Genomic DNA, 21,271 nt, shown 5'->3' on the forward strand with positions numbered 1-21,271 from the left:
GGATGGGAAGTCAGTCCAGCTGGGCTGACCTCCCATCCCCTGCGCTAGATTGCGCCAATGGTGGGGAGTGAGCCCAGCTAGGCTGACTCCCCATCCTGGGCGCTAGATCACGCTGGGGTATGGGAAGTCAGCCCACCTGGGTTGACTCCCTGACCCCCTACGAAATGTCCAAGCAGCGTTGAAACAGCCTTTCTGTTTCAACAGAATGGAAAGGAACAGCTGTTTTGAATTGAAATGAAATTCAAAACAGAGCACTGTTCCGTTGAACTGTAGAAACTCAAGGTGAAACAGAGCGGTACCATTTCGCACAGCTCTAATATCCATTATTTTCCCTAGACGTGTATATTATAAAGGGTCACTTATTTCAGATTCCTGTCTTTCTGTATGTGTTCTTACATCTGCCTTGCACCCATGAAAGTTCAACTGTACACCATGAGAGCCCACCGGATTGGTGCTCTGGAAAAGTGTGTCCTTACCCTACAGGGAATTTGAATGCCAGTGTGGTTGCTGGGGTCTAAGCCTATGGAGCCCTCCATCCATGAAGAGCTAACCTGAAACCAGGGAACATGCAAAGCAGTACCATGAAGCACACCACAACGCATGACCTCCAGAAGTAGTGTAGTTGCATTAGTCAAAACTGATACCTGCTTGTTCTTAGCAGAGGAAGATGACTGTGAATGAAAGCACAAGGAGAGAGAAAGAACATCAGAGACTTCCTAAGTCTAAGAAGGGTGTTTGTGCCCAAAAGCTTGCTATGAACATTTTTTCCAACTACTCAGTTGGTCTTATAAGATATCACATCTTCCCAAATAAGCTTGCCTGCCTGTGTCCTTGGAGCAACACGGCTACAACCAAAAATCCAGCAAGGAGAAAGAAGGGTGCTTGTGCCTGAAAGCTTGTTAAGAAGAATTTTTCCAACTATTTCAGTTGGTTTAATAAAAGATATTGGATTTACCCAAAGAACCTTGGCTGCCTATGTCCTTAGACCAACATGGCTACAACCTAGACCAACATGGCTACAACCTGCTGAAACAAGGAGAAAGAACAAACCAGAGGCGGTCCCTTCAAAGTCGTCTGAGCGGCAGTAGAGTACAGCAAGGAAGCTGGTTCTGGTGACACATTCATTGAATGCAAAGGGGGCTTCCTGCCCCCTGGTGGTGTTTAGGAGTCGTAGCATCCTTTTGAATTCTGCAATGGGATGAAATGTGGCCACAAAATTACATTTAAAAGAACATTTCTGATGAATGGCTAACTATTTTCTCCCTCGCTGCTCTAGTGATTGAAGCATCAAGTTGCAGCTCTTAGCTTCTTCAGCAAGAAATAACCCTGACCAGAAGACAATGTGGTGATGTGGCAGGGATGAAAATTGAGAAGCATGGCAAATGACCAAGTAATAAGGACTGGATTAAAACTGCTGTAAAGCTCAGGGGAGGTGGTGTGTATGTGTATTGCAGGGTTAGATATAAAAGGTGTATAGCATCAAATCGAAGGGATCCATTACAGAAAATAACACGTCACTTTGCATAGTCAGCAGGCTGCCACTTGCAACTCTGACACAATGGCCTGAGTAGAGGCCTACCTTACCTTTGTTACTGAGGAACTGTATCATTTTTATTGATGAGGATGGATTCAGACATCTAAGTAGCTTTTCCTTCAGCAATCCTACAGTTACAGAAATGTCAGCCCAGCTCTGAGGTCTGATGCAAAAGCAGCTGGAAGCATGTGAATGGGGGCTGGGTTGAATTGGGGGAAAACAAAAAGGCCAAGGGTATGTCTACATTGCACAATAAAGGTGTGATTGTGCTCTATGTTACAGTGTGACAGAGGTGATGTCCTGGTCTTTAGTATATACTAGCATTAGCATGTATACCAAGGGTCCTTGAAGAATTTACACTCCAGTTAGTAGTACATTCCTGTGCCATTGAATCTTTACCAGTATTGTTACCATGCTATCTAGACCAAGTTAGCACATGCTAAAATCACCTCCTTAATCATAGAAATCATAGAAAATGAGGTTGGGAAGGACCTCAAGAGGTCATCTAGTCAACAAGTTCATCAACGATTTGGATTTGGGTATTAAAAGTGAACTGGCAAAGTTTGTTTGTAAAGCTCTGAATCAATTCTGAAAGCCTAAAGCTTCCAGCGTTTTGATTCAGATTCATAGATTTGGCCCCAGCATCATCTGAATCATCTCCAAATCCGAATTGTGATCTGAAGCTTTGCACAGCCCTAATCGTTACATTTTGATATACGCTTTCGGAGGGTTTATTTTGTTGTACTCTCTTATGTGAATACTTTATCTGTTTCCGTAGGTTAGTTTGCCTTTCTTGTAAGCCACTCAGCCTTTTTCGGGGAGAGGGAGAGGGATGTTCCTAAGAGGCATACGTTCCTAAGACCCTATCTACTTCTTCCAACCTCCCAAAACTTGCTTGCCTTTCTCTACCCTGAACGACACCTACCTGCCTTTTTCCATGGCCACACCACCATTTCTCACTCAAATACAGCAGAGAATCTAGATGTGAATGACTTGGCAGTCACTGGGGAACTAGTTGTGGACTTTTCTGAGTTGCGCCCTTAGACTGGTTCCACATATAGTTTAGGCCAGTGTTTCTCAACCAGTGGGACATGTCACAAAGGCCATGTAGGTGGGACTTCAACTCATTTAAAAGTTTCCATGAATGACTAATATAATACTAAAAGGCATGTAAACATAAAAATATACTTGGGAAAGTGGGGTTTTGTTTTTATCATGATGGGACCAGGGTTTTTTGACAAAATGGTTTGTGCGACATAAGGTGCCTAAACCAGTGGTAATACTCCTATAACCCCGGGAAGGCCCATGAGAACACTTATCCCAAACCTGTTAGAGTAAGATCTTCCTCACTTGTACAGGGATATCTACTGACATATGTGATGTCCAGTTGTTTCCCTTGAGAACTGTAGGCCTAGAAAGCAGGTGGATAAAAATCTGATGACATTCAATATGGAAAAATGCAAGGTGAGGAGTACTGCATTCAATTCCGGGCTCCACAATTCAAGAAGGATGTGGAGAAGCTTAAGAGAGGCCAGAGGAGAGCCACATGAATGACCAGAGGGGAAGGGAACAGGCCTTAATGAAGAGGGGCTGGGAGGGCATGCATTGACTGGCTCAGGGATGACCTGGTGGCAGCCTATAAGTGATCAGGGGTGTGCATCAAGAGCTAGGGGAGCTCCTGCTCACCAGAGCACCCTAAGGAATGACAAGGTCCAGCAGTCACAAACTCCTCCAAGACTGTTTTAGGCTGAACATTAGGAAAAACTCCTTTACCCTCCGAGTCCCCAAGGCCTGGAATAGACTCCCTCCAGAGGTGTTGCAAACACCTACTCTGGACACTTTTAAGAAACGTCTGTATGGTTGTTTTGCTGGGATCCTTCGACCCTATCTGACTTCCTGCCCTTTGGGCAGGGGGCTGGACTCGATGATCATCCGAGGTCCCTTCCAGCCCTAATGTCTATGAAATCTATGAAACCAAGGGCTCAATTCACAAAGCTTTTTCCTTCTCCAGTTTTTGGCTGGCAAGGGGCACCAAATCAGTCTCCAGAATTACTTTTAAAGCAACCTTAGTGCAGTTCCAGGCTATCTTCACTGTCAGCAGCTCTGAAGACTGGTAAAAAGCATTGCACAGTGTCCTTTCCCAGCGTGGGCCCCCTACAGCCAGTCCACAACAGCCTGCTGTGTTACACAAGGACTGTGTGATACAACTGTGTTAGGGATTACCCTGTGTCATTAGAGAAGTATTCCCGCTGTTGGGGTAAGATATTTGAGCATGCATCTCATCACATCTTCTCCTGCTTTTTCTTCCTCCTGAGATGAGGGCACGCACAGAATTTGCTTTTGCAGAAGCTTCTTCCTGTGTCTCAGGCTGATGTCAAGGCAATAACCTTGTGAACACATGCATCTTCATTTTCTTTTCTTTCTTCTTGCCCATAAACTGAAATGTATAAACAGGGCCAGATTCTCACCAGGTAGAAATCGTCTTGGTTCCACCGTGCATTGTAGAGAGACCATGGTTGACAGCAGCTGAGGAGCTGATCTCAATTCTGTGAAAGTTTTTGAGAGCTTGTTAGTCTGGGGACAGCATGGTGATGGGTAATAAGGAAACGCAAGTTTCTGCAGCAGGCCAATGTAACGCAGTCGTTCTTTGGGGTAATCTAATCCAGCTCTTATCTGAAGCATTATATTCATTGAGCGACATTTCCTGGCACAGCTGCCAGCTATTCTGTTTCTACTCAGTCATGCCTTGATGTGGGGTTGGACTCCAATGAGCGACCAAACCTATGTCAGATATTGATTATACTCCAGACAATTGGGCTCTTTGCTCACTCAGAAACATTTCTGATGCAAGATGCTGAGCGCCGCTGAAGTTTTCCCTCTCCTCACGCTGACAGGTTGCGTGGGCAAGCATAGCTCCAGAGGTTTGGTAGGGTAGCAGCTTTTTGATTCTCATCCTGGTGTGCTATTCTGCTATAAATAAATAGCATTTGCAGTTGTCCAACTTCAGAGCAGCCCACGGACTGACCCTTCACGGGCTGCACTGATGCAAGCCACAGGTCCCTCTGGCTGCACGTGCTCTGCTATCCACATGCATGGCCACAAGCAGGTGCCCCAGACCCACCTTCAGTTTTCTCAGCTTTGGGTTCTCATTCTGCACCATGCCACATGGGCACCCTGGGCTGTGGGTTCCCCAGTGCCACTGGCTGCGGCCTGTTGTGCTGCCTCTCCCCCTGGGCTGGGGGCAGGAAGCCCAAGCCAGAGGGGGTAGGGGCATCCCAGAGACATTGGATACTGCTGCAACCACAGCAATGGGGGTGGGGGGGAGCAGTGGCTGATGGGAGCCCTGAGGGTCCTCAAAATAACCCTGTACAGGCTGCATGCAGGCTATGGGCTGACATTTGAATAGCCCTAGTTTAAAGGACAATGGGGAAACAAGGCCAGGGTGTCTTCTGATGAAGGATTGGCACCTGGTGGATGGGAAAGGGGAGGCATTATGATTCAGTGCACTGGACTGGGACTCATGACATCTGGGTTCGATTCCTGGCCTTGCTTCTGGTTTACTGGGTGACCTTGGAAAAGTCAATTAATCTCTTTGCCTCGGTCTCCCTGTTGCTAAAATCCGGACAATGATGCTAGTCTTCATTGGACAGCTTCCTTCATCAGTAGGTTGCCAAGACCTTAAGGGTGATTGTACTCTAATAATTTCATTTCAATACCTGCTGTTGAATAGCTTAGACCCTGGGCCTCTCTTTGATCCTGCTGAGCATGGAGTGCTACCAACCTCCGCTGATTTCAAAAGCAGTCGCTCATCACTTCCTAGGGCCAGACTCTTAAAATGTCTTCTGTGCTTAGTCCATCTGGAAAACAGATAATGTAATACTTAGCTGCTTCAAAGAGGCTTTGTGATCCTTTAATATTCAAAACGGACAGAGAGAGTCCTCAGATGAGAAGAGCTATATGCAAGTAACCTTTTTTTTTTAATTTCTTCTCCTTATTAGCTTGCTTTTTTTGCTAATCAGATGGGCATTTGAGCTTATTTCTAAGCAGGGAAAGATGCATGGGGAATGCTATTAAGTTCTTGACATTTACTGCTCATAGTAGTTACATTTACCGCAGTATTCACAGTACTCTTTGTTCCAAACACAGCGAATGCTACAAATACCACAGGTCAGGTGAATGGTGGGATTCAATAAACACTGAAACGTCAAGGTTGTCTATAGTGACATGTACATGGTATGAACCAGTTGTTCAAGATCTCAGCTCCTGCCTTGATACCTACTTAGTGTCTAGCACGCCCCTTTGCAACCCCTGGGGAGATCAAGGAGATCAAGACTAGCTTAGGAAATAAACGGTTTTGACATCCAGTGGAATGATTTTTCGTGTCTAATTTGGAGACAGAAAGGAGGTGGGAGTGGGGAAAAGACCCTAGGTCTCATGGTCAGGGCATGCACTTGGAACGTGGAAGCCCTGCTTTCAACTCTGTGGCCCTCCTGACTCATAACAGGATTTGAATATGAGGCTTGCCCATCCTGACCGTAACTGGTTGTCTGTGGTGGAGTCTGTTTGGTTTTGGTCAAGAATTTCCTCTGGACTTGACACATCATTCCAGCCAAAAGTTAAATGGGAACTGAAACATTGCCACGAGAAGTTCTTGTGTTGAGATATTGTCGTTTTCCAGCAGCAACAGCAAAAACAGCTTGACGGAAAACCATTCCAACGTGTCGAGTTCCTTTGGAAACCTGGCCACTTATCGTCACATCTCAAAGGGGGACTGGCTCTTCTCAGTTGCTCTTTCCCATTGTATGTGTTGAACACTTAAGGGAATCTGGCCTCAGACTTGTTTAACTCTCTGGTTGCAGCCCTTCCTCATGTGCCCTCTTGCTGTTCTAGTGCCCCTTGGCTCTCCTCAGGTTTTTAGGTAAAGGTAACATCCTGTGTTCTTGCTCAGTAGTTACTTCTTCAAACATTTCCTTGTATCTCTGGCCAAGGAAAAATAGCAGGTTATGTCTACACGGCACCCCAAGGGAGCTACTCTCGGGTATGGTAGTGAAATAGCTCCCCCACCTACTCACTACTGCTCTGGAGCTCTTTATGGCTGGTCTTCTTGAACGCGGCTTGACTTTGCAACCCTGGTATTGTTTACTATAATGCAGCGTGCGTGCGCGTGCGCGTGTGCATGTGCATGCATGTGCATGTGTGTGTGTGTGTGTGTGTGTGTGTGTGCGCGTGTGCATGTAATCCCCTAGGATTTTTTTTTAAAGGCAAACTGACAATGAACAAATCCCACTGTAGAGTATCCCACTATACAAAAGGGATGAGCCTTCAGATTCACTATATAACTATACAAGTCTGATATTTGGCTGATACGTGTCTGCTAGATAAGGTTCTGATTCTTAGCAAATGGAAGGTCAACCTACTGCCACTGTGTACACCAGAACTGGTGGCGTGCCAGTGGCTTTCCCAGGGGTTACCTGACAGCAGAGAAATACTGAGACTGGAGAATCATAGATTCCATCTCGGGTCCTGATGGGAGCGTGTTCTAGCAGCACACTCTGCTTTTCGTTTCCCCCTAACTTCATCCCTTCTTCCCCATTCCTCCTCCTCCCCACAACCAGCCTTCCTCTCCCTGTCATGATTTGCCCACCAATTCCTCATCTATTTGTCTTTTTTCACTTGGCCAGTCATTACCCATTCTGTACCCTGGTTCTTGACTGAATATGCATCTCTTTCCCAGTGCACTTTTCTATACTCCCCACACCCAGTGGTTCTCTCTCCCTGACTCCATGTCCAGCCTTCTTCTCCTTTCCTATGTCTTGGTCCTAGTCATAGAATCATAAAAAATGAGGGTTGGAAGGGACCTTAGGAGGTCATTTAGTCCAACCCCCTGTTCAAACCAGGATCATCCTCAGATATTGCATCCCAGTCAAAACTTTGTCTACCCAGGTCTTAAAAACCTCCAAGGGTAGATTTTTCGCAACCTCTCTAGGTATCCTTTTCCAGTCCTTTAATCCCTGCCTAGTGAGAAACTTTTTCCTAATATCTGACCTAAACCTCCCTTGCTGCAACTTGAGATCCTTGCTCCTTGTTCTGTCATCTGCCCCCACTGACAACAGTCTAGCTCCATCCTTTTCATAACCCCACTTCAGGGAGTGTGTCTAGATGTGTGCATTTGCTGTGCAGTAACTGAAATTCCTGCTCAGTACAGATGCCTGTCTACATGTGCATGCCCATACTGCTCAGTAAATAAAGTGACTTATGCCGACTTGAGCATAAATTTGATAACTATATCATGCAGGTATTAAATTTATGCCAGATTAGTTACTGTGCAGTAATGCATGTATAGACACATTACTACACAGTAACCCAGGAGGCCTCCCTTCTGCATCTGCCCAGCTACTAGGGGTTTGGCCTGAGCCCAGACCCAGGGATCTTGGCTGGCCAACTCTCCTAGCTTCAGCCTGGGACTAAAGTTAGTCCCAAGAACTGGCAATTGGCTCCAGCTTCAATTTGGGATTAAAGGTAGTCCTAAATGCTGGCAGCCATGTGCCCGGAGGCTAGAGCGCCCCCTGGTGGCCACAGGTGCACATGGCTGGCTGCTCTGATCTGGGACTAAATTCAGTTCCAGGTCATCTACATGAGTAGACACCAACCTATTCCAGCTTACTGCGCAGTCACTTACTGCACAGTAAATTTCAGGTGTTATAAATGCACTTGTAGACACACCCAGGCTGTTATTAAATTCTCCCTGTGCCTTTTATCCTCCAGACTAAATTAGCCCAGTTCCCTCAGCCTGTCCACAGAAGTCATGTTCCCTAGCCCTCTAACCATTTGTGTTGCCCTCTGCTGGACTCTCCAATTTGTCTACATCCTTTCTGTAGTGGGGTGGGGGGCAAAACTGGACACAGTACTCCAGATGTGGCCTCATCAGTGCTGCATAGAGAGGAATAATGGCTTTCTTTGGCCTGCTAGCAATGCTCCTGCTAATGCAGCTCAGTGTGCCATGAGTCTTCTTCACAACAAGGGCATATTCTTTGCCCCAGCACCTAGAATACTTCCCCCACCCACCCTGCTTTCTTGGCATTTCTGTCTTCTTTCCTCTAGCTCACTTGTTCTTAGCCCCAGACTCCTTGTCCAACCGGTCCTTGTCCCTCCACTCAGTTTCCTCCCTTCCTTTATACACATGGCCCACCAGACTCTAAACCATGGGTCCCTGCCCTGGCCTCTTGTTTTAATGTGCTATCCCTGTGAGGCTTCTCTCCTTCTGAATTCAGAAAAGCAATTTACTCCTCCATGATGCTTTATAGGATAAATCATTTGCTTGTTGGAACCACCACTGCCTGAAGCAACCCAGAGATAAAGGGATTTAATTCCCTGGAAAATCTGCCCACAGTGGACTTTGCTACAGCCGGTTCCTGGGGCTAGGTGTAGCCTTGAGTTCGAGACTCCAATAGTGACCTGATGTACGAACGTGAGTAAAGCATGCTCTGCTTGGCTTTCCCCTTCTGAAAGAGGGATACCTTTCTTTGTTCTGTGCTTTGCGGTCTTCTTATGAGCTGTCATTTAGCTGGGTGACAGCTCAGCACTAAAATGAATTTCTTGGAGATGGGATCAAGCCTTTATATAAGTGCAAATGAAAAATATTACAGCATCTATGTACTAAGCTAATGTCATAGCGTTACCTTTTCCTCTGCATGCTCTTCTAATTGCTATATATTCCTTTAAATGCACTTAATGGAAAAAAAGGAGCAAATGTTTCGGCCCTAAGACTTTTTTCCCCAGGTTATTCACTCGACAGACGCACAACATGAAGAACCCTTTATGCTAACAGTAATTAGACGTAATTGCCCGCAGCCTTGCTGTTCACTTTCAGGAGCTAGACACAGGAGGTTATCTCTACTTAAAGTGCCCTTCTTATTTGTGCCTCTTGGCATGTTTTTGATACCAAGGGCCTTTGCAATATCATGTGAGTATGTGAAAGGGTAATTTTCAATCCGTGGGAGTGTGATGCCTTTGAAACTGTCGTGTGAAAGCCCGCCCTCTTCAGTTGTAATGATTAGAGAAGAACCAGTCTTTTGGGCAAAAACCTTATCTGGGACCTGAGAAAAATCAATTCAGTTCATGGTATGGCCATAGATTTTCTGGGTGGTTTTAGGAATGGCACTTAATATTTTTATGCATCAGGCTGCCATCTGTACAAAGGGGATAATAATAATACTCTACCTTGTGTTTTCTAGTTTTTTGGATTCCAGGGTGATGGCATAGGTGCCCAATTATATAATAAAATCTTTTGTCCTCTCTCAACAAAACACCTTAATTGGATTCCCAGCATCCAAAATGTTCTCTGTAACATAACACAGATAAAATTCTGCTCGTCTATGGAAATGACCTCAATTTGGAGATCGGTATATCCCATAAAATTAATGCAAACCAATTTTATCTACTAGCATTTCTCAGGTATGAGCCATGGCAGCTAAGCAAGCTCTGCATATTCATCTCTTCTTAAAAATGTATAAATATGGATCATATTCCAGTTGGCACTTCCTTCACTCTTGACATCAATTATTCAGGACGAAGTCAGGCTCCTAGACATGAAGAAGAGAGCATCTTTACTTCTTCTCTAATTATGTTGACAGTGCTTAGTGTCTGAAGCAATATGGTATATAAGTAAATACACAGTGAAAACTGAGAAAGTGAAATTAGCTTCATAAGAATATTGCTATGCTAATTTTCTATTTTTATTTTATTGTCTAAAGACTCTTATAATAGACAAAGAGTGATCAAGGACTTAGAACCCAGCATTACTGGAGTTCTTTTGTTTCTGCCGATGCCTGGGACTTGCAGCGAGAGGAGAACTTGGATAAATCAAGTATTCATTGAATGTAATTAATTAATTGATTTAATCATTTATTAATTTGAGGATAATCATACTTCTTAGAGATGAGAACATAATTCACAAGTTGTTTTATATCACAGAGTTAGAATATCCATTAGCAAATATTAATTCCCCCAAAGGAGTTCTATACAGTCTCAAAATTTTTAAAAAAAACCTCTTTGGGGGCATCACAAATTCCTCTGGGTGCATGTACAAGTACAATTAATGCAATGCAGTTAACTCCAGAGCTGTTTATGCCGGAGCACACTACTCCTGGGCACAGTGTCTACATGTGTTCCTGTGTAATTGGAGCCAGGGTGGAGCAGACTTGGGCTGGCAAATGGCTTGGGGGTTGAGAGGTGATCAGCCCTGGGCTCCAGGTAGTGGCACTGGCTGTGGGGCTGGCTAGGGCATGACAGTGTCCGAAGTGTGGAGCCGCTAGGTGGGAGGCATGAGTCTGGCCCCTGCTGGCTGGACTGACTGGGCACAATTTATGCCTGGCTGTCTGCATCTTCCCATGAGTTTCAGCGTAGTACATTACTCAGCTGTATGACAGTACTGTCGCCAGCACTGCTCTCTTATGGCAGAGTTAATTAATGTACTTCACCCTAGTACTGATGCATGTGTACACAGTGATGCTTTACTGTGGAGCTAATAGTCTGCTCTGCAGTAAAGCGCATGTGTAGATGCACCCCATATGGGTTAATGGCTTGTTTTTCAGGAAATAAACTTCTCTGGTTGATTTTCTTTATCAACTGAACTCCAACTAGCTTCAGGCATCAAGGACAACAAAAAGTCCTTTTTCAGATATGTGGGGAGCCGGAGGAAAAGCAAGGGCAATGTTGGACCCCTGCTAAACTAGATGGGGCAACTGACAACTGACGCCCAGGAAAAAGCCAACCTATTAAATAGGTACTTTGCGTCAGTCTTTCATCAGTCACATGGGATGCCCATGCCTGGTATGAGACAGGGAAATCTGGGTGAGGGGGATCCCCTACCCTCCATCAATGCTGACCTCGTGAAGGAACACCTTGAGAAGCTGGATACCTTCAAGTCAGCCGGCCCTGACAAGCTGCACCCCAGGTTACTCAAGGAGCTGGCAAGCATTTTACCCCAGCCCCTGGCACGGATCTTTGAAAACTCCTGGTGCTCTGGTGTAGTGCCCGAAGACTGGAAGAAGGCCAATGTGGTGCCGATCTTCAAGAAAGGGAGGAGAGTGGATCCGGCTAACTACAGGCCCATTAGCCTGACTTCTATCCTGGGGAAGATCTTAGAAAAGTTTATTAAGGAGGCCATCCTTGAGGGACTGGCCCAGGCTAACATCCTAAGGGACAGCCAGCACGGGTTTGTTGCAGGTAGGTCTTGTTTGACCAATCTCATTTCCTTCTATGACCAAGTGACCTATCACCTGGACAAGGGAGAAGAGATTGATGTCATAGATCTTGACTTCAAAAAAGCTTTTGATCTGGTATCCCATGATCACCTCTTGGCCAAATTGCCCAGTTGTGGCTTTGGCTCCACCACGATCCGCTGGCTGAGAAATTGGCTTCATGGTCGGACCCAGAGGGTTGTGATTGATGGCAGTCACTCATCGTGGTGCCCTGTGACCAGTGGGGTCCCTCAAGGCTCTGTCCTGGGACCCATCCTGTTCAACATCTTCATTAATGATGTGGACATTGGAGTCAGGAGTGGACTGGCCAAGTTCGCCGATGACACCAAACTTTGGGGCAAAGCATCCACACCAGAAGATAGGCGGGTGATCCAGGCTGACCTGGACAAGCTCAGCAAATGGGCAGACGAGAACCTCATGGTGTTTAACACCGAAAAATGCAAGGTTCTCCACCTTGGGAGGAAAAATCTGCAGCACCCTTATAGGCTCGGCAGTGCTACGTTGGTTAGCACTACAGAAGAAAAAGACTTGGGGGTCATCATTGACCACAAGATGAACATGAGCCTCCAGTGCGATGCTGCGGCTAGTAAAGCGACCAAAATGCTGGCGTGCATCCATAGATGCTTCTCGAGCAAATCCTGGGACGTCATTCTCCCCTTGTACTCGGCCTTGGTGAGGCCGCAGCTGGAGTACTGCGTCCAGTTTTGGGCTCCACAATTCAAAAAGGATGTGGAGAAGCTTGAGAGAGTCCAGAGGAGAGCCATGCGCATGATCAGAGGTCAGGAAAACAGATCTTACGATGACAGGCTGAGAGCCATGGGACTCTTTAGCCTGGAAAAGCGCAGGCTCAGGGGTGATCTGATGGCCACCTATAAGTTTATCAGGGGTGACCACCAGGATCTGGGGGAACATCTGTTCACCAGAGCGCCCCAAGGGATGACGAGGTCGAACGGTCACAAACTCCTGCAAGACCGTTTCAGGCTGGACATAAGGAAGAATTTCTTTCCTGTCCGAGCCCCCAAGGTCTGGAACAGTCTGCCAGCGGAGGTGGTTCAAGCGCCTACATTGAACACCTTCAAGAGTAAATTGGATGCTTATCTTGCTGGGATCCTATGACCCCAGCTGACTTCCTGCCCTTTGGGCAGGGGGCTGGACTCGATGATCTCCTGAGGTCCCTTCCAGCCCTAATGTCTATGAAATACCTTGAGTGGTTGGCTTGGTACTTGAAAATTCTTGCATACAGATCTGAAATACTCATGAGAGAAGATTTTCTTAAATCCTTCATGAAGGGTTGGGTCACAGACAACTGCTCACAAAAATGACATGGAGAATGGAATAATAAAGGAAAATAATTTTGGCTCAAGCAACTTAATATGACATCTCCAGAGAAGATCAGGAGGTGATCTGATGACTGTATATTAATATTCTCAGGTCAGAAAGTTCTAATGTGTTCACCAGCCTATTAGAGAAAGGCAAAGGAATAACCCATGGATAGAAACTGAAGCATGATGCATTCATGTTAGAAATAAAGTACCATAGACTTTATCTTGGAGCAGTTTTTCCTGACTGAAAACAGGGGAATGGACAAGATTATCTTTGGAGGTTTCTTCCAGGTCTATGTTTCTGTTTCTTATGCAGTTTTACTCCATCTGTGATACCTACCTCCCAGAGTTTATCTGTTATGACATTACCTAGTAGTCCCAACTAAGAGATCAAGCAAGCAGTCCTGCCCTAAAGCTTACAGTCTAAATAAGCAATGCAAAAAAAGGGAGAAATTAAGTACCATCGCCATTTTACAAAGGAGAGGTGAGGAAAAAGGATGGGTGACTTGCTGTGCTAACACACACAGAGTCTATGGAGGGGCCAAAAAACTGAACCCAGATTTTCTCAGCCAGTGTACAATGTCTTATATCTCTCCTATCACAAGTGGCGTCATCATCTCCATCAGGGCGTCAAAGCCCATGACAGAAGTTGGCTCCTACGGTTTGCAGAGAAAAGAGCCTGGAGGAAGCAAGCAGCTCCCAAACCTCCCAGCTATGACACATACATTTGTAATCACTGCCGCAGATCCTGAAATCTTGGATTGGACTATTCAGTCACATGAGACACCGCAAAACAGCTACATCATAGGCTGCAATATCCACCATCTCCTGTAGATGAAAGGATGCCAAAGGAAGTAATGATTACCAATGGACACCTCTTGAATATGCTTATATATGCAACTCGCTGTCATACTTTGGTTTTAGATGTATTACTTTATCTTGCTGACTTTTGGGGAAGAAATACTTTGAAAAAAGCATCCATTTTATGTTTGCCAGATTCTTTAAAAGATGCATTTAAAAAATATCATTAGCAGGATGTGAGTGAGATGATTACAGAACAGTTCATGTATTTTTCTATGGCTTTAGAGGTGTGACATTATGTCTTGCTCCATGTTTGCACTGAAAGCCATCCCCTGTTAACCCTATGGATGGTCTATGGATACCTGGTCAGTTGTGCTGGGGAGACAAAGATGATGCTTGCTCTACTCCCATGTGTGCTGTTGACTACAGGGACTGGGCTGTTTTACCCATGCTAGTCTGATGGGACACATACGGTCAGATGGACCTCCAGGTTGTTGTGTTGGTTTTCTGCTGGGTTTTTTTTTTGCCATAATCTAATAATGTACTTGCTGTAATTTACAGCCATGTAAATATGTGTTAAAATTAATGACCAAGAAATGTACTAGAATAAGATATTTTTTCATCTCACGTGGACTGTGCACCAACAGCAGTGTTAGACTCCCCATATTCTTGTTCACTCCCTCTCTACCTCATCCAAAGGCACCAACCTAGGAGGATGAAGGAAGGTCACTTCACTCCTGTTTAGTGTTTGGCCCTTCAGTACTTCTTCAGTGCAGGCATATGCCCATTAGGAACTGGACTGCATCCATCAAAACCATTTTTCATGAGAAGGTTGCCGTTCCCCATTTATCTACCCCTGTCAGATGATATGCAGTCCAGGATATATTCCATAACCCATTAGAAGTCGGAGCCAGAAGCTGCAAAAGCAGTAGTAGAATGGGAAAAAAAGTGTTTGAAATATTTATAGGCATGGTTTTTTTGAAAAAATAGGACTTATAATTAGCAAACTAACCAGGTGGCCATATGTTCGAAAATGCTGAGCTATCTAGCAATGCCCATTAAGTGTCTTTCCAAGGGGAATATTCAGGAGATCATAGCTGGCATATCCTGTTGTTTTCTGAGTTATTTACTGTCTCTTGATAATGTGCATTTTCCTAACACGCTTTTTCAAAAATATCCTAAAGAAAAGAGAGAATTGGGATGCAGGTGTGGTGTAAGCTTTGCAGTCCAAGACTATTATTAAGGCTCTTGTGAAGATTGTGAACCACCGAATTCCTTTAACACCACATGTCCACGATAAGTACTAATAGATCGTTGCTTTCTGTTTTCACCTCCCCCCAATTTGACACAGGGAGCCTATTTTAATCAAAAGGCAAGCCAAATAGCTGCCTCACTCATTTATCATGCATCCAACTTCTGCAGCTATTAATTTGAGACTGCAAACTCTTATTTTTGTCCGTTAACTTTGTGTGGAATGTCAAATTTGGAAAATCCCATGCATCAGTGATACATAAAGAGCTGTTTAATAATAGACTTTACAAAACAAGTTATTTAGTTGGGTTTCTAAGTAGAAATTGCATTTTGTGAAAGGTAAATTACTTGAGGTGGTTGGATCTGACAAAAACAGTGTGTGAGGCAACAGTTCAGGAAAGCATAGCCAGGTTCAAAAAAGGACTATACAAATTAATGGATGACAGATCTATTAATGGCTATTAAACAGAACAGTTGGAGATGTCGCCACTGTCATTTGTAAACCAATGACAGTGAATGCAGGAAGGGTAAGGAATAGGGGATAGATCACTCTAGATTAGGGGTGTCAAACTCATCCACCTCCATGCACCAGATGAGGACCATTGGGCTGGTCTGTTGGCTGTATGGAGGGCCGGTTAAGTGGGGAACGTACATGCAGTGCGCAGGCTGGACCAGCCCTGCACGTTAGCTCTGCAGCCAGTCTGGATTGGTCCCCAGGCTGTCTGTGTGCACCAGAGCCATTGCACTGGGGCCATCTACATCTCAGACCTACCCTGTGTGCTGTGCACCCAGCCCAAGGACCAGACCAGTTCTGTATGCCACATGTGGCACTCAGGGTCAATCTGAGACCCACAGGCAAGATCATAGGACTCCACAGGCTGGATCTGGCCTCCAGTCCATTTTTTTATGATGCCCCTGCTTGATATCCCTGGTTGAATGCTATCTCTCTAAAGTGTCCACTGCTGCCCCAGCAGACAGAGATACTGGGCTAGACAGAGCATTAGTCTGATTCAGTATAATGCTACTTATGTCCTTACTTCTTATAGTCTGGAAGCCCAAACCCGGCAGCACAGAGAACCAGGAAGTGGAATGGAGCAGAAACAGAGGCAGGTCTTCTGCTTACGCCACTCTGTGCCATTCAACTATGGTCAAATTTCATCATCGGAAGTCTTGGCCATGAATGTGAACCTCATCAGTTAATGCAATGCTTCAAAGTGGAAGGAAATACAAAAATAGTATCAAATGGGGTAAGTGATGAAAAGCAGTTTGATCTACTTAATAGCCTTTGTCCCTTAGTGCTCTAAGGAATAAAACTGTTAAAGTATAGATAGCAGGGTAAGTTAACCCCTTATTTACACTGCATTTGCAAATCTGAACCAACCTCTTCTTGTTTTCACTGAAATGTAGGCAGGAGAAAAGTAGGCATGGAAACTTGTTATTACATAATGCCTTTTGAAAGCTATTGGCAAGACTAGATTCACAGCAGTGCATCTGAGAACAGACTCAGTAATTTTAGAATAAAAGGTTATTAGCCCAATATTGCAACCTTTTCTTCTGGTAATGAGGTCTGCTGGAGTCCACAGGCCTGCCTGCCCAAGTAAGACTTTCATACCTGGACAAGAGCTGTCATATCAAGATTGTGTGAGTTGAGCATATCAAGGGTTTTAGTGACACAAGGCTTTCAGCATATCAAGTGCTGAAAAATGGCACAGAGGTGGTAAATCTCAGCCAAGTCCTTTAAGTAATGCAGGCTTTAAGAAAAGGAGCCACTACTCTCAGAACTGACATTTCATTACCTCTACAACGTTGCTTCTGATCTGTCACTGACTGATTTGCTGCCCTCGGTTTTGCCCTTCCTTTATGATGGCGTGAATGCCTGCAAAAGAAGGAACAGGTTTAGATCCTAGGAAAATAAATGTGAAGTGTTTAAACCTGCCAGCCTCTGCCTTTTCGACAGATGCCCCTTCTGCCTCTGAGCCACTGATTTCTTTTATGTGAAGTTTTTGTTTGATACCACCCTTGTGCTAGCAGAAGGCATGAGGAACGTCTTAATAAGGGAATTTGTATTGATCTTATTGCAGTCTGTTTACCATCCTTTAGCAGGATATCGTGTGCTCTGGGATTTTATAACATTGCTTCTTGGCTGTGGCGTGGAGTGGGAGCCATACAGAATGGGCTGAATTGTATGGGTCCAAAGTTGTGTTACTTTGACTCACAGAAGCATCTACATGTGCAATTAATGCAACTGAATAAACTCTGGTGCAGTTTGAGCTGAAGTTTATTGCTCCCAAGCATCCCATTTCCACGTGCACCGAGGACCGCGGTGCATTGAGATGTGCTGCAGCAGCCCGGGATAGCAAGGCGATCCAGCAGGCAGCCCCCAGACTGAAGCACCCTCATGCCCCATCCAGCCTTGTCAGCATCTACATATGTGTTGTGCCACACTAAATAATGCCACCATAGGATAGTACTTGTATTTAGAAGTACTAACCTACAACAGAGTTAATTAATTTCCTGTGGCCTAATAGGGCTCCACGTGTAGACACCAAGATGTTTACTGCAGAGCTAATTAGTCTGCTCTGCAATAATCATCTTGTGTAGATGCACCTACAGTGCAGTATATTACCTGGTAATCCAGTTCCCCTTGGGTGCCAGGGGACTAGTTGCTTCCTTCTTTTAATAGGACAACATAGGTCATTCAGTGTGTTAAGGAAACTGGGGTGTCCCATATTTAGGCACAGGCAGTTTGGGCTGGCCTGCTGGTTCCATAAATGGCTTGTATGACCCGAACATTAACTGGGGAGTAAATACAATAAGTAAAACACTGTCGGTATTATGCAGTGACCAAAAGGTGACAGAGGTAGTGGGGAAGTTGCACGATGGATAGATCTAACTGCAAGCAACAGAACACCAGATGTTTCAGGATGGAGCTACAGTGTGTCTGGGGGAGGATGCCTGGGTGGCTAGGCTATTCCCTCTATGGATCTAGATGTATTATTTTAAGCCTTCCTTTGGATTTGTCCAGAAGGCTGCTGCAGTTAATTTATTTGTATATAGGTACCCGATCATTAAGGTTGGGTTCAGGGGCCAAAGGCAACCACACATCAAGCCAGTGATTTCACTCCCTTTGTTATAGGAATTGCCCTGCCTTAACTATGGTCGCCCTGTGGGCTGCCTCAACTCTGGTAGATCTTTTGCCTTCTTTTTTTGAATTAGCCAATTTGCTCTTCAACTCTAATGCCATGTCACCTGAGCAGACTCCAGAAAAAAGCCAGCAGATTTTAATATTCCTAATATACATCACTTCACCTTACTGGGTACTTACAGCCTTCTGCATATTCATTTGGAAACATGAGGGTGAGTGAGTTTGTGTGTGGGCATACAGGCAGAAAGCCAAAGTGTTGCAATTATTAGTGTGCATTCAGGGGGAGTGTAGTGGGAAATAGGGAGGGAATTTTGCTCCAAAGATGTCACTATGCGGCAAAATGCCTGCTGGTGTTACGTAACACACACAGGGCTCTTTTCCCAGGGCTTTGTAAAAAGTCAGTCTCACACCCTGCTCTCAGCTTCCCTGCCTTGCTGTTATGTGGATTAATACAGCCATTGATCCTTGCATGTACAACTCACACAAAGGCTCTGCTAGAAGCAATAACCGAAGCAGGCCTTACTGCAACTGAGCTAGGCATTGCCACATAGTGTATATCTAAGGCTTCGATTGCATGTCCCATATCTTACCGCCTATTCCTGTCTTGGAATTGGTCAATGAATGGTGAGTGGCATGCAAGGCAAAAAGTCAGATGTCAGGAGGGACGTAGTTTGGTGCAACGCCCAGGGTTTAGGATAAGGTTAATAATGGACAAACTCAGACACTTCTGCACACTATCTTGATCTCTAAGCATGTTTAGTAAACTTCTTATTTGGTGCACACCTTGAAGTTCAAGTTACTGTGATACTGGAGACATGTTGTCCAGAGAAAATTGGATCTTTCATTTAAAAACAAGTAATTTTCTAGCCTTCCTGTTTGCAGAGTGCTTAAAACATGATGCAGATCTATTTTAAGCACTAAAATGAGAAAAATAAAAAGAAGCCAAATAGCATTTATTTCTCGGAATTTCAGCCTATGTTAAGCTAATTTCATGAATGCTTGGGGTTGGACCATTACATTTAACCATGTAGCAGATGAGTTCTGTACAGCAATTAAAAAATATTGGACTTGATTCTACAACACTAGCATTTTGGGCCAGACGTACTATTCCACCTTTTTGCCATTTAGTTGCTACCTAGACACTGGAATATATCTCATTCAAGCTTCTTAAAAACTGTTAATATCAAAGCTGGGTGGGTCTGTCCTTCTGCTCTCTGCTTTTAAGGACTTATATTTAATGGGTGGATCTATACATGCAATTAAAGTGGAGCAATAAACTCCAGAGCAGTTTGAGCTGGAGTCAATTGCTCCCAGGCATAGCATCTACACATGCACTTGGCACAGCAGCAATTTGAGCTGGGGTGCAGCAGGGCCCCAGCTGGCTGGGCTTACAGTGCACAATTTATGCTTGCAGTCAGCATCTACCCATGCATTTCAACACAGTAAATTACTCTGCCATAAAGTAGGATTGTCCCTGACAATCGTATCCCATGGCGGAGTTAATTACATTTCCTGCACCCTAACACCAGTGCACATGTAGCTGGTGATACTTTACTGCGGAGCTATTTAGTCTACTCGGCAGTAAAGTGCATGTGTAGATGCACCCAATGTACCACCTTCTTAGCTTTATAAAAGCACAGGTGATAATGAGGTGTCCAAAGACTCAGTGATATTGAAATAGGATTGCACTCAGATACTTGAGCACCCTTTAGGTATCTAATAGGTGGAATAGGGTCTGGGGCTTTGTGTCATTTATTTCTGTGCAATTTGGAAGGGAAATGTGAATGTTCCTACTTTTTGTTGTGTTTAATCCTCATTTTGCATTACTGTACTGTCCTGAACTGCATGATGCCCTTTACGCTGGTTAAGAGTGAAATGCTGCCATTGCTCGTTTCTTTCTACCCACTTCTCACTGGAGTGGAAGTCAAGAACCAAATATGCGAGGAAAGAAGGAATGAGCTCCACTATAAATCTATACTGGTAATAATAATGACAGTGCTGTAAATGTCATAATAAGCAAATATTTATATAGTTCTGGTGCTATAGCCTGATATGGCTTCCAGCTGAAAAGATAAACATCCTACAGTATAGAAAATAGCTTTCATATTGCATCTATAGCTAAAGCCGCAGCTGTTTAGTAATCCTTTTTTTTTGTTGCTTACCTGCATGTAGACAACGACAATGATCTGAAGGGTTGATAGCTTAATACTTAGGGAATAGTAAAGGTGACGGGAAAATGTCATGCTCTGACAGTAATTGCATAAGTATGATCAAGCTAAACTACTCAATGGCTTCCTTAGAAAGTGGGACTATATATTGTGGCAAGGCTAAGGAAATGCCACACATTACAGAACATTACAGGGAAAAAAATCTAATAGGTTATTTATCAACCGAGAGGGGGATGAGGTGCTCAAATCTTATTTATGCAAATAAATTGGGAGATGCAAAAGAATGAAACACATGGAAAATTTCCAGAGCCCGTAATCCAACATCCATTGAGACTATAATTCACCTTTAGATAACACACATGCACCTGTATTTTAACTTTTAACAGTATGCAAAAGTGTACCCAGATAGTTTCCCTAGCTATGCAAAGCCCCTCTGAACAAGATATCTGCTCTTTATCATTTGCTGATATTCTCCATTTCTGGAAGAATGTTCTAGCCAATTTACTAATATTTACATGAATCTTTATCCAGTGATGTATTGAAATGTTGCTAACTTAAGCTCCCTATACCTTTAATTGGGGGACAAGCAGATGATGGAAAGCGTTATGGATCCATTTGTCATTGGGACTTCCCCAGGTTCCACAAGCGATGATCTGGCTCTAGTTTCTTATATTCTTCATGGACTAAGTTCAGACCTGATCTTTTTTCTATGATTATTTTTTCCTTACATTTCCCTGCTTACTCAGTTCTGTTGTTTGCTCAGCGTTGATAATGGGGCAGTTGTGTAG

The sequence above is a fragment of the Crocodylus siamensis genome, chromosome 5 (genome assembly GCF_052110815.1).
Source record: "Crocodylus siamensis isolate JL-2025a chromosome 5, ASM5211081v1, whole genome shotgun sequence".
Lineage (NCBI taxonomy): Eukaryota > Metazoa > Chordata > Crocodylia > Crocodylidae > Crocodylus > Crocodylus siamensis.